Source organism: Siphateles boraxobius, unplaced genomic scaffold (genome assembly GCF_051911475.1).
Source record: "Siphateles boraxobius isolate OS27281-9 unplaced genomic scaffold, OSU_SipBor_1 51, whole genome shotgun sequence".
Lineage (NCBI taxonomy): Eukaryota > Metazoa > Chordata > Actinopteri > Cypriniformes > Leuciscidae > Siphateles > Siphateles boraxobius.
The window spans coordinates 2,081,052-2,094,289 of record NW_027509153.1 but is presented as its reverse complement, the minus strand read 5'-3'; the positions used below and the strand labels follow the sequence as shown (position 1 = coordinate 2,094,289).

At 46.0% G+C, this 13,238-nt stretch overlaps 2 non-coding genes across 2 annotated transcripts; both read right to left on the bottom strand.

Moving 5' to 3' along the window:
• Nucleotides 1-369: 369 nt before the first annotated feature.
• Nucleotides 370-442, bottom strand: trnav-cac (transfer RNA valine (anticodon CAC)). Its single transcript has one exon. It is a non-coding gene; the product is annotated as a tRNA-Val (tRNA).
• A 1,559-nt stretch (nucleotides 443-2,001) lies between these two features.
• trnav-cac (transfer RNA valine (anticodon CAC)) lies at nucleotides 2,002-2,074 on the bottom strand. Its single transcript has one exon. It is a non-coding gene; the product is annotated as a tRNA-Val (tRNA).
• Between the last annotated feature and the right edge of the window lie 11,164 nt (nucleotides 2,075-13,238).

The window sequence follows — 13,238 nt, the reverse complement described above, 5'->3', positions numbered from 1 at the left end:
TGCAGCATTTATATTTAACATGCCTCCACTTGTTTCTGCCCAGTTTTGAACTGAGCACCTTTCGCGTGTAAAGCGAACGTGATAACCACTACACTACGGAATCTTGATTGGGAAGTCAGTCCCACCTCTTCTAGGGTACGCTTGTTCAAAAGCGACTGAAACTATAGACTGCCCAGTTTTTTTAACATGGCAAAAAGCTGCTAATTTTGTTGGCAGACCGAACATTTTATATTACTGTACAGGACACCTCAATGGTCATTTGTTTTATTTTTGTCCTTTTCTAAAGAGATTAAACCACAAACATCCCTGCAAGTGTACTGACCTGCTCAACAGAAAATCTTAAACGAAAGTTTAGCAAAAATCACCCACAGTTTCCGCCCAGTTTCGAACTGGGGACCTTTCGCGTGTGAGGCGAACGTGATAACCACTACACTACAGGAACCTATTGATGAGGGCATGTGCTTTTTAGAAGATGGCTCCTTCCCATAATCTTCTCTGCAAGAAGTGTGACAGTCTGTGAATTCCACAAACAACAGAACAGAGGTCATTCTGCATGGCAGTCTGCCTACAGCTCCTTGGTACGATGGCCTTCACCTGTCTCAAAAGTAAGGGTTTTGTAGCATTTATATTTAAAATGCATCCACTTGTTTCAGCCCAGTTTTGAACTGAGGACCTTTTGCGTGTAAAGCAAACGTGATAACCACTACACTGCGGAAACTTGATTTGGACGGCACCCACCTAGTGTCATTCGGCATGGCAGTCTGCCTACAGCTCCTTGGTACGATGGCCTTCACCTGTCTTAAAAGTAAGGGTTTTGTAGCGAATTGCAGCATTTATATTTAACATGCCTCCACTTGTTTCCACCCAATTTTGAACTGAGTACCTTTCGCGTGTAAAGCGAGCGTGATAACCACTGCACTACAGAAAATTGGTTTGGATCTCATTCCCACCTCTTCTAGCGTACGCTTGTTCAAAAGCGACTGAAACTATAGACTGCCCAGTGTTTTTAACATGGCAAAAAGCTGCTAATTTTGTTGGCAGACCGAACATTTTATATTACTGTACAGGAAACCTCAATGGTCATTTGTTTTATTTTTGTCCTTTTCTAAAGAGATTAAACAACAAACATCCCTGCAAGTGTACTGACCTGCTCAACAGAAAATCGCATACGAATTTTTTGCAAAGATCACCCACAGTTTCCGCCCAGTTTCGAACTGGGGACTTTTCGCATGTGAGGCGAACGTGATAACCACTACACTACAAACACGTCTTCAGTTTGCAGACATAAATCTTTAGCTGCACGCTTATTAAAAAGCATATAAAGGAAATGGGCGCTGCACCCACCTAACGTGCCAAAGAGTTTAATTTTTCTGTCAGAATCCAACCACTGTTTCTGCTTGGTTTCGAACCGAGGACCTTTCACGTGTTGGGCGAATGTGATGACCACTACACTACAGAAACCTAATGTTGAGAGGTATGTGCTTTTTAGAAGATGGCTCCTTCCCATAATCTGCCCTGCAGGGAGTGTGACAGTATGTAAATTCCACAAACAACAGAACAGAGGTTATTCGGCATGGCAATCTTTCTACAGCTCCTGGGTATGATGGCCTTCACAAGGGTTTTGTAGCGAATTGCAGCATTTATATTTAACATGCCTCCACTTGTTTCCACCCAGTTTTGAACTGAGGACCTGTCGCGTGTAAAGCGAACGTGATAACCACTACACTACGGAAACTTGATGTGGACGTCAGTCCCACCTCTTCTAGGGTACGCTTGTTCAAAAACGACTGAAACTATAGACCGCCCAGTGTTTTAAACATGGCAAAAAGCTGCTAATTTTGTTGGCAGACCAAACATTTTTTATTACTGTACAGGAAACCTCAATGGTCATTTGTTTTATTTTTGTCCTTTTCTAAAGAGATTAAACCACAAACATCCCTGCAAGTGTACTGACCTGCTCAACAGAAAATCGCATACGAAATTTTTGCAAAAACCACCCACAGTTTCCGCCCAGTTTCGAACTGGGTACCTTTCGCGTGTGAGGCGAACGTGATAACCACTTCACTACGGAAACACATCTTCAGGTTGCAGACATATAAATCTTTAGGTGCACGCTTATTAAAAAGCATATAAAGCAGTGGTCTCAAACTCAATTCCTGGAGGGCCAGAGCTCTGCACAGTTTTGCTCCAACCCTAATCAAGCACACCTGATTCAGCTGATCAAGGTCTTCAGGATTGCTAGAAACTTCCTTGCAGGTGTGAGTTTGAGCTGGTTGGAGCTAAACTGTGCAGAGCTGTGGCCCTCCAGGAATTGAGTTTGAGACCACTGATATAAAGGAAATGAGCGCTTCACCCACCTAGTGTGGCAAACAGTTTAAATTTTCTGTCAGAATCCAACCACTGTTTCTGCTCGGTTTCGAACCGAGGACCTTTCGCCCTTTAGGCCACCGGGTTAGGGAAGGGGACCCCCGCGCGACGCCCCCTAGGTGATTTTTCGGGGACCGGCCGACGGCGCCGACGAAATCCGGCCCCCTCGCCCGCGATCCGGGCATCGGCCACAGGGGGGCGACTCGCCGACCGCCCTCAGTCGATTCGACACGCGCCGAACAGGTTGCGGGCGGGCGTCCACGGAGCGCACGCGCGTCCCCCTGACCGCCCTTTCGCGAAATTCTCTGACCGCACCCACCGACCACGGAGCGCCCGTCCGTCCCACCTGTGACCTGCGAACAGCCCCCTGGCCACGCCCACTGACACGAACAGCCTATTCGTCCCCCCGACCGCCTGTGTGACCACGAACGGCCTTTTCGCCCACGGCCAACCTGGGTGACGGCCCCTGGCCTTGCCCACTGACACGAACAGCCTATTCGTCCCCCTAACCGCCTGTGTGACCACGAACGGCCTTTTCGCCCACGGCCAACCTAAGTGACGGCCCCTGGCCACGCCCACTGACACGAACAGCCTATTCGTCCCCCTAACCGCCTGTGTGACCACGAACAGCCTATTCATCCCACTGACCACCTATGTGACCACGAACGGCCTATTCATTCCACCGACCGCCCAGTGACCACGGACAGCCTATTCGTCCCACTGACAGCCTATGTGACCACGAACGGCCCGTCCGTCCACGGCCAATCTAAGTGACGGCCCGTGGCCCCGCCCAGTGACTACGGAAAGCCTATTCGTCCCACTGACAGCCTGTTTGACCACGAACGGCCCGTCTGTCCACGGCTAATCTAAGTGACGGCCCGTGTCCCTGCCCAGTGACCACGGACAGCCTATTCGTCCCACTGACAGCCTGTTTGACCACGAACGGCCCGTCTGTCCACGGCCAATCTAAGTGACGGCCCGTGGCCCCGCCCAGTGACCAAGGACAGCCTATTCGTCCCACTGACAGCCTGTTTGACCACGAACGGCCCGTCTGTCCACGGCCAATTTAAGTGACGGCCCGTGGCCCCGCCCAGTGACCACGGACAGCCTATTCGTCCCACTGACAGCCTGTTTGACCACGAACGGCCCGTCTGTCCACGGCCAATCTAAGTGACGGCCCGTGGCCCCGCCCAGTGACCACGGACAGCCTATTCGTCCCACTGACAGCCTGTTTGACCACGAACCGCTTATTTATCCCACTGACCGCCTGTCTGGCCACGGACAGCCTGTTCGTCCCACTGACAGCCTGCTTGACCACGAACGGCCCGTCCGTCCATGGCCAATCTAAGTGACGGCCCGTGGCCCCGCCCAGTGACCACGGACAGCCTATTCATCCCCCTAACCGCCTGTGTGACCACGAACAGCCATTTTCATCCCACTGTGCACCTATGTGACCACGAACGGCCTATTCATCCCACTGACCGCCTGTGTGGCCACGAATGGCCTATGTGTCCCATCAGAAGAACTATGCATTATTAGACTTGAAATGGCATGTCCATGGACAGCCTATTTGGACTCTATCAAATAAGTTACAGGTCGGCAAAGTAAGGGCCCACCTGTAACTTATTTGACGGGGTCCAAATAGGCTGTCCGTGGTCAATGCATTAATAGGTCATATTTCATAATTACAGTGGTTTTATTAGGTGAAACCTACTGTACGCCACACAGGGGCCACAATACAACACACTGATGTACATTAAAGCTATCAATTATGCATAATTAGCCTAAAAATGGACTGTTCACGAACAGCCTATTTGGACCCTGTCAAATAAGTTGCAGGTGGGCAAAGTAAGGAACCACCTGTAACTTATTTGACGGGGTCCAAATAGGCTGAGCGTGGTCAATGCATTAATAGGTCATATTTCATAATTACAGTGGTTTTATTAGGTGAAACCTACTGTACACCACACTGGGGACACAATACAACACACTGATGTACATTAAAGCTATTAATTATGCCTAATTAGCCTAAATATGGACTGTCCACAGACAGCCTATTTGGACCCTGTCAAATAAGTTACAGGTGGGCAAATTAAGGGCCCACTGTAGCCTAAAAATGGACTGTCCACGAATAGCCTATTTGGACCCTGTCAAATAAGTTACAGGTGGGCAAATTAAGGGCCCACTGTAGCCTACAAATGGACTGTCCACAGACAGCCTATTTGGACCCTGTCAAATAAGTTACAGGTGGGCAAATTAAGGGCCCACTGTAGCCTAAAAATGGACTGTCCACAGACAGCCTATTTGGACCCTGTCAAATAAGTTACAAGTAGGCAAAGTATACCTGTAACTTATTTGACGGGGTCCAAATAGGCTGTCCGTGGTCAATGCATTAATAGGTCATATTTCATAATTACAGTGGTTTTATTAGGTGAAACCTGCTGTACACCACACTGGGGACACAATACGACACACTGATGTACATTGAAGATATTAATTATGCATAATTAGCCTAAATATGGACTGTCCACGTACAGCCTATTTGGACCCTGTCAAATAAGTTACAGGTGGGATCTTTTTTATATTTTGTTGTCATGATTGATAAAAATGCATAAAAATGATTAAATATCAATTTTAGGTTCATCTTTGGGCCCCCCTGAGCAATTAGCAGCCTTCAGAACCCCGAAATTCCACTGTCCACGAACAGCCTAAATTTTTGAATGGGATAAGTTGCAGGTGGGACGTCCAGATCTCAGCCTCTGGACACAATTTGGAGCTGAAACCTGAAACAGGGCCCACCTGTAACTTATTTGACGGGGTCCAAATAGGCTGTCCGTGGTCAATGCATTAATAGGTCATATCTCATAATTACAATGGTTTTATGTCGTCAAACCTACTGTAAACCACACTGGGGACACAATACAGCACACTGATGTACATTAAAGCTATTAATTATGCATAATTAGCCTAAATATGGACTGTCCATGAACAGCCTATTTGGACCCTGTCGAATAAGCTACAGGTGGGATGCTGTTTTTAACTTAGACATTTTCAGTGGGTGAATCCCCGTAATGATTAGGCGATTTTATCACATGTGGTGAAGTCCCACCTGCAACTTATTTGACGGGGTCCAAATAGGCTGTCCGTGGTCAATGCATTAACAGGTCATATTTCATAATTACAGTGGTTTTATGAGGTGAAACCTACTGTACACCACACAGGGGACACAATACAACACACTGATGTACATTAAAGCTAATAATTATGCATAATTAGCCTAAAAATGGACTGTCCACGGACAGCATTTAGGGCACCCGTCAAATAGGTTACAGATGGAATGCTGTTTTTGACTGTAACGAACTTAACGGGGTACTACGGACCCCAGGCTTTGCGGACCGTCTGAGGGGACCCTGAGGGGCCACAGATTTCAAATCGGAGCCATTCAGAGCTATTGGGACCGTTGCGTGGGGATGTCCACCAAACGCCTATGAAAATGAATGGGATAAGTTGCACGTGTCAGTGGCTCCCGCGCGGCCCCCGGGGGTCCAAGGGGCCCCAAACTCTACAAAAAGTTGCGTCACGTGGCCCTCTGCGACAGACAGAGCGGGCTAGATCGAGACATGCCAAGTTTATTTTTAGCTATTTTTTATGCACCTCTCTGTCTCCCATTGATCTCTATGGGAGCATGTGTCTGCAAGGGTTAATTCAGCAGTTAGGATTAGACGGCCTACTTGTTCCAACTTATGTGCAACTTATTCCATGGGGCTGTTGGTGGCCAATTAGCGCGAAAAAAGGTCAGAGGGACGCGGAACTCTAGAACCCGTCCCCGGGGCCCGTGACGAGACCCACGTGTCGGTTTCGGGCCGATCGGGCGTTTCCTTCAAAGCGTTTGGCTGAAACACATACTTAGAACCGATCTAGAACCACCAAGCCCGTGATCTAGAACCGGGGGCCCCCGGACCACAGCCGTGCCGAATTTGGGGCCGCTGCGACCTTTCGACCCCTTTTGGCCCCTGTTTTTTTGACGTCCCACGTGCAACTTATTCCATGGGGCTGTTGGTGGCCAATTAGCGTGAAAAAAGTTCAGAGTGACGCGGAACTCTAGAACCCGTCCCAGGGGCCCGTAACGAGACGCATACGTCTGTTTCGGGCCGATCGGACCTTTCTGTCCACCCTTCACCGAGCACATGGTCCAATTAATGGCAGCCCTCTTGCACACACAGAAAGACATATGCTCAGTAGAACCAAAAGTGAGGAGATTTTTGCACAAAAAATGATACACTTGGAACCGATCTAGAACCCTGCGATCCGGGATCTAGAACCGGGGGCCCCTCGACTACCAGGGCGGCGAATTTGGAGGCGGTGCGACCTTTCGACCCATGTATTTCCGCCCTCCCACGTGCAACTTATTCAGTTTAAATTTCACAGTCGCTTCCAGGTCAAGGGGGGCTTTTTTCGGCCAAACGAGCAGTTTTGGGCACGGAACTCTAGATCCCGTCCCCGGGGCCCGTGAAGGGACGCATATGTCAGTTTCGGGCCGATCGGGCGTTTCCTTCGAACCGTTTTGCTGAAACACATACTTAGAACCCATCTAGAACCACCAAACTCGTGATCTAGACCCGGGGGCCCCCGGACTACCGCCGTGCCGAATTTGGGGCCGCTGCGACCTTTCGACCCCTTTTGGCCCCTGTTTATTTGACGTCCCACGTGCAACTTATTCCCTGGGGCTGTTGGTGGCCAATTAGCGCGAAAAAAGGTCAGAGGGACGCGGAACTCTAGAACCCGTCCCAGGGGCCCGTGACGGGACGCATACGTCAGTTTCGGGCCGATCGGACCTTTCTGAAACACGTCCACCAAACACCTGTGGAAATGAATGGGATAAGTCACACGTGTCAGTGGCCCCTGTACGGCCCCCGGAGGTCCCACGGGCCCCAAACACTGCGTGCCGGGGCCCCTCGGGCCCCCGAACGACATATCAGGTGGACGAGTCTCTAGAGCTCAGGGCTAATTTTTTCTCCACATTTGTTTCTCTTCAAATGCCACTTGTACTCATAGTCAGCTCATAGACTGGCATTCCCTCTTGAAGGGTCAAACTGAAAACACACTCGGAACCGATCTAGAACCACCAAACCCGGGATCTAGAACCGGGGGCCCCCGAACACCCACCGCGTCGAGTTTGGGGCCGCTGCGACCTTTCGACCCCTTTTGGCCCCTGTTTTTTTGACGTCCCACGTGAAACTTATTCCATGGGGCTGTTGGTGGCCAATTAGCGCGAAAAAAGGTCAGAGGGACGCGGAACTCTAGAACCCGTCCCAGGGGCCCGTGACGGGACGTACGTGTCAGTTTCGGGCCGATCGGACCTTTCTGTCCACCCTTCACCGAGCACATGGTCCAATTAATGGCAGCCCTCTTGCACACACAGAAAGAAATATGCTCAGTAGAACCAAAGCGAGGAGATTTTTGCACAAAAAAATTATACACTTGGAACCGATCTAGAACCCTGCGATCCGGGATCTAGAACCGGGGGCCCCTCGACTACCAGGGCGGCGAATTTGGAGGCGGTGCGACCTTTCGAGCCCTGTATTTCCGGCCGCCCACGTGCAACTTGTTCAGTTCAAACTTCACAGGCGCTTCCAGGTCAAGGGGGTGTTTTTTGGCCAAACGAGCAGCTTCGGACGCGGAACTCTAGAACCCGTCCCAGGGGCCCGTGACGGGACGCATACGTCAGTTTCGGGCCGATCGGGCGTTTCCTTCGAACCGTTTTGCTGAAACACATACTTGGAACCGATCTAGAACCACCAAACCCGTGATCTAGAACCGGGGGCCCCCGGACCACCGCCGCGCCGAATTTGGGGCCGCTGCGACCTTTCGACCCGTTTTGGCCCCTGTTTTTTTGACGTCCCACGTGCAACTTATTCCCTCGGGCTGTTGGTGGCCAATTAGCGCGAAAAAAGGTCAGAGGGACGCGGAACTCTAGAACCCATCCAAGGGGCCCGTGACGGGACGTACGTGTCAATTTCGGGCCAATCGGACCACCGTCCACCAAGTACCTGTGAAATCGCATTGAATAAGTTGCACGTGTCACTGAACCTTGTTCGGCACCTGGAGGTGCTAGGGGCCCGAAACTTCTTGGAAAGCTGCGTCACTCGGCCCCGGAAAGCACACAGAGAGGGGAACGTCTAGTCACACAAAAAAAATACTTGTTGCCCAATGTCCACAGAACACCTATGAAAATCAATGGGATAAGTTGTACGTGGGACGCTTTGCCGTTTGGCCCCCGGGGGCCCTGGCGGCCCCAAACTTAATCTGCCTACTGTCACTGGGGCCCAGAAAGACCCTGGGGGATGGAGAAAGCTGAACCATGTGTGGATCAGGCCGAACCACCGAAACGCACACTTGGGAACCACGTAGAACCTTGAAACTAAGGATCTCGCCCGGGGCCCGCTGGGCTACCCTCACGCCAAATTTCGAGGCCCTGTGACTTTTCGGCTCAGAGTTAGAGACACAGTGAATTGAGACAAAAAACAGGTGGTTAGGGGTCAAAATAGGCACTTTGTGGTACTGAGGATGACTATGGTGAAGTTTAGGTGGTTAGGGGACCCCACAGGCACTTCGTGGCAATGGAGAAGAAAATAGGTGGTTAGGGGTCAAAATAGGCACTTCGTGGTACTGAGGAAGACTATGGTGAAGTTTAGGTGGTTAGGGGACCCCATAGGCACTTCGTGGCAATGAAGAAGAAAATAGGTGGTTAGGGGTCAAAATAGGCACTTCGTGGTACTGAGGAAGACTATGGTGAAGTTTAGGTGGTTAGGGGACCCCATAGGCACTTCGTGGCAATGAAGAAGAAAATAGGTGGTTAGGGGTCAAAATAGGCACTTCGTGGTACTGAGGAAGACTATGGTGAAGTTTAGGTGGTTAGGGGACCCCATAGGCACTTCGTGGCAATGAAGAAGAAAATAGGTGGTTAGGGGTCAAAATAGGCACTTCGTGGTACTGAGGAAGACTATGGTGAAGTTTAGGTGGTTAGGGGACCCCATAGGCACTTCGTGGCAATGAAGAAGAAAATAGGTGGTTAGGGGTCAAAATAGGCACTTTGTGGTACTGAGGAGGACTATGGTGAAGAGTAGGTAGTTGGTGTACCCCAAAAGCACTTGGTGGACTCCCACGTGGTGCAATGGCACCCCCAGAGGCGTCCACAGAGAGCCTATGGTAATATATGCTAATCTTGGCCTCTTTATATGCGATTTTGGAAAAGTGACACGGCACCACTGAATAAGCAGCTCGTGTCGTCCATTTCGAGCACGCGGACCTCGAAGTGTCGGTGCTGACAATGGCAACTTGAATGGGGAAAAGCAAACGTGATAACCACTACACTACGGAAACTTGATTTGGACGGCACCCACCTAGTGTCATTCGGCATTGCAGTCTGCCTACAGCTCCTTGGTACGATAGCCTTCACCTGTCTCAAAAGTAAGGGTTTTGTAGCATTTATATTTAAAATGCATCCACTTGTTTCCGCCCAGTTTTGAACTGAGCACCTTTCGGGTGTAAAGCGAACGTGATAACCACTACACTACGGAAACTTGTTTTGGACGTCAGTCCCACCTCTTCTAGGGTACGCTTGTTCAAAAGCGACTGAAACTATAAACTGCCCAGTGTTTTTAACATGGCAAAAAGCTGCTAATTTTGTTGGCAGACCGAACATTTTATATTACTGTACAGGAAACTTCAATGGTTATTTGTTTTATTTTTGTCCTTTTCTAAGAGATTAAACCACAAACATCCCTGCAAGTGTACTGACCTGCTCAACAGAAAATCGCATACGAAATTTTTGCAAAAATCACCCACAGTTTCCGCCCAGTTTCAAACTGGGGACTTTTCGCATGTGAGGCGAACGTGATAACCACTACACTACAAACACGTCTTCATGTTGCAGACATAAATCTTTAGGTGCACGCTTATTAAAAAGCATATAAAGGAAATGAGCGCTGCACCCACCTAGCGTGGCAAAGAGTTTAAATTTTCTGTCAGAATCCAACCACTGTTTCTTCTCGGTTTCGAACAGAGGACATTTCGTGCGTTAGGCGAATGTGAATGTGATCAAAAAGCTGCTAATTTTGTTTGCAGACCAAACATTTTTTATTACTGTACAGGAAACCTCAACGGTCATTTGTTTTATTTTTGTCCTTTTCTAAAGAGATTAAACCACAAACATCCCTGCAAGTGTACTGACCTGCTCAACAGAAAATCGCATACGAAATTTTTGCAAAAACCACCCACTGTTTCCACGCAGTTTCGAACTTGGGACCTTTTCGCGTGTGAGGCGAACGTGATAACCTCTGCACTACGGAAACACGTCTTCAGGTGGCAGACATAAATCTTTAGGTGCACGCTTGTTAACCCTCTGGGGTCCAAAGTGTTTTTGGGGTTCTGGAGGTGTTCTGACATGCTCTAACATTTGAGCTTTTTTCAGTTATTTATAAACATGTTAATGGCAAAGGTGTAAATTCACTCTATATAGCACAAACAGGGCTACCATAATATGTTAGCAAGATGTATGTACATGTTTGTATTTTTGAGAGAATATTGTTTATGCATGGTTATTGAAAAAACAAAAACTTAAAGTCTCTGAAATAAGGCCACAAAACACATACTAAATATGTGTCCACAAGACTTTTGACTAATTTATGTTCTCGCCTAGGATTTTTGCTTCAAAATGATCTGAAAATCCTCCTTCCAAATCATTCACATAAAACAATACATTGATTTAAATTTAGTAAAACACTTTTTGTTTGGAAAGGCAATATGCGAAATGGGCGTGACTCATGTATAATGGTCTGATTCACACCTGTGAAGACAAAAGACCTGCTTAATGAGCCGCATAATGAGCTTTCCACAGGTGTGTCACTGAGCCACAAGAAAGAATACAAGGACACAAGAAAAGAAATGTGTATATATACTACAAAATTGGTTCACAGTTGGAAACATCTATAAAAAATAGTATTTTTCCACTTGTATTTTTGCTTGCAAATTGTATAATATCCAAGGTGAACATTTCTAGTAATTGTGTAGTTAATTCTCATACTGTATTTTCAGAAAGTTTTGAATATGTATCCTCTCCCCAAATTTGTCACTAATAAAACACAATACAAATAATTTGAAGAGAAGGCTTATATTGACCTTTTAAGATTTTGTTTACATCTACCTTGTAAATATATTATTTGCTATTTTATTAAAAAGGTTACAATTACAGCAACAATTAAAATAACAATATTTCAAGTGTAATATTTCTTTGTAAAAACTAAAGTGTACATTTTATCATACATATTTCAAAGTTAAGGATTCATTAGTTTGAATAAAGCCTACATTGGAACAAACACTATAATAGCATCCTAGTTGATGACTTTATTTTTGACAAAACAAACATAGCCTAATATATTTAACATTTGAGCAGAAATTGGTGAACAAAAGCTTATTCAATGTGGCAGTAGTCTATAGTTTAGGCTACAGTAAACAGTTAATAATCTATTTAAAACTAGTCAACAAAATGTTGTCTTTCATATTTCTTCTGTAACATAGGCATATTGTTTGTTGTTTTTATGATAGCCTATATTAGGGCATATAAATATTAATTTGCCGTTTAATACGTTGCTAATACAAAGACATTTTAACGTTATTTCAACCTATTTCAGTCGATTTTCACTCATCTCAGTATAGCAATAGGGTTTGGTAAAAACTGTTCAGTTCATTCATTCACACACGCGATTCATATTTAAACAGTCTTTTTGTAGTTTACATACACTATGATATCGCGATTAGAACAATAATAAAAAAACTTACTTCTCAGATGGATATTTCATATTTCTTTGTAAAAACTAAATTATACATTTTATCATACATATTTCAAAGTTAAGGATTCATTAGTTTGAATAAAGCCTACATTGGAACAAACACTATAATAGCATACTACTTGATGACTTTATTTTTGACAAAACAAACATAGCCTAATATATAACATTTGAGCAGAAATTGGTGAACAAAAGCTTATTCAATGTGGCAGTAGCATATTTTACATTAAACAGTTAATAATCTATCAAAAACTAGTCAACAAAATGTTGTCTTTCATATTTCGTCTGTAACATAGGCATATCGTTTGTTGTTTTTATGAGCCTATATTAGGGCATAAATTTTAATTTGCAGTTTAATACGTTGCTAATACAAAGACATTTTAACGTTATTTCAACATATTTCAGTCGATTTTCACTCATCTCAGTATAGCAATAGGGTTTGGTAAAAACTGTTCAGTTCATTCATTCACACACAGACGCGATTCATATTTAAACAGTCTTTTTGCGGTTTACATACACTATGATATCGCGATTAGAACAATAATAATAAAGAACTTACTTATCAGATGGATCCGTTGCTCCTCGGAATGAAAAAAAAATAGCACATGTTCTGAGGTAAATGTCCCAGGATTACTCCTCACACAGCCTCGCAAGAAGAAATAGTACATTTATCTGATGATTACATTTGTTGTGTTATCGCGTTTATGAGGGGCGTTGACACTTTGCATGTGTTGCTTCAGATCATTTGCGTTTGAATACCGCGCGCTCTCCGTGGGCGTGTCAGATTAGCAGAATAATGAGCTAAGAGAACGATAATGAGATCGGCTGACACCTCTCTCTTTTTTAATAGATTACATAAACAGAGAATATTTATTTTAGTTTTGAATTAGATATTTTAAAAGTACAAACTTAAATGATTATAAAGATATATTGCTCGTGCTTGTGTGAATAGTATTCGCTGAGCTTTGTTTAAGTTTAGAGACATGCACCAGAAAAAATTTTAACGGAGACAGAGAGGCAGAA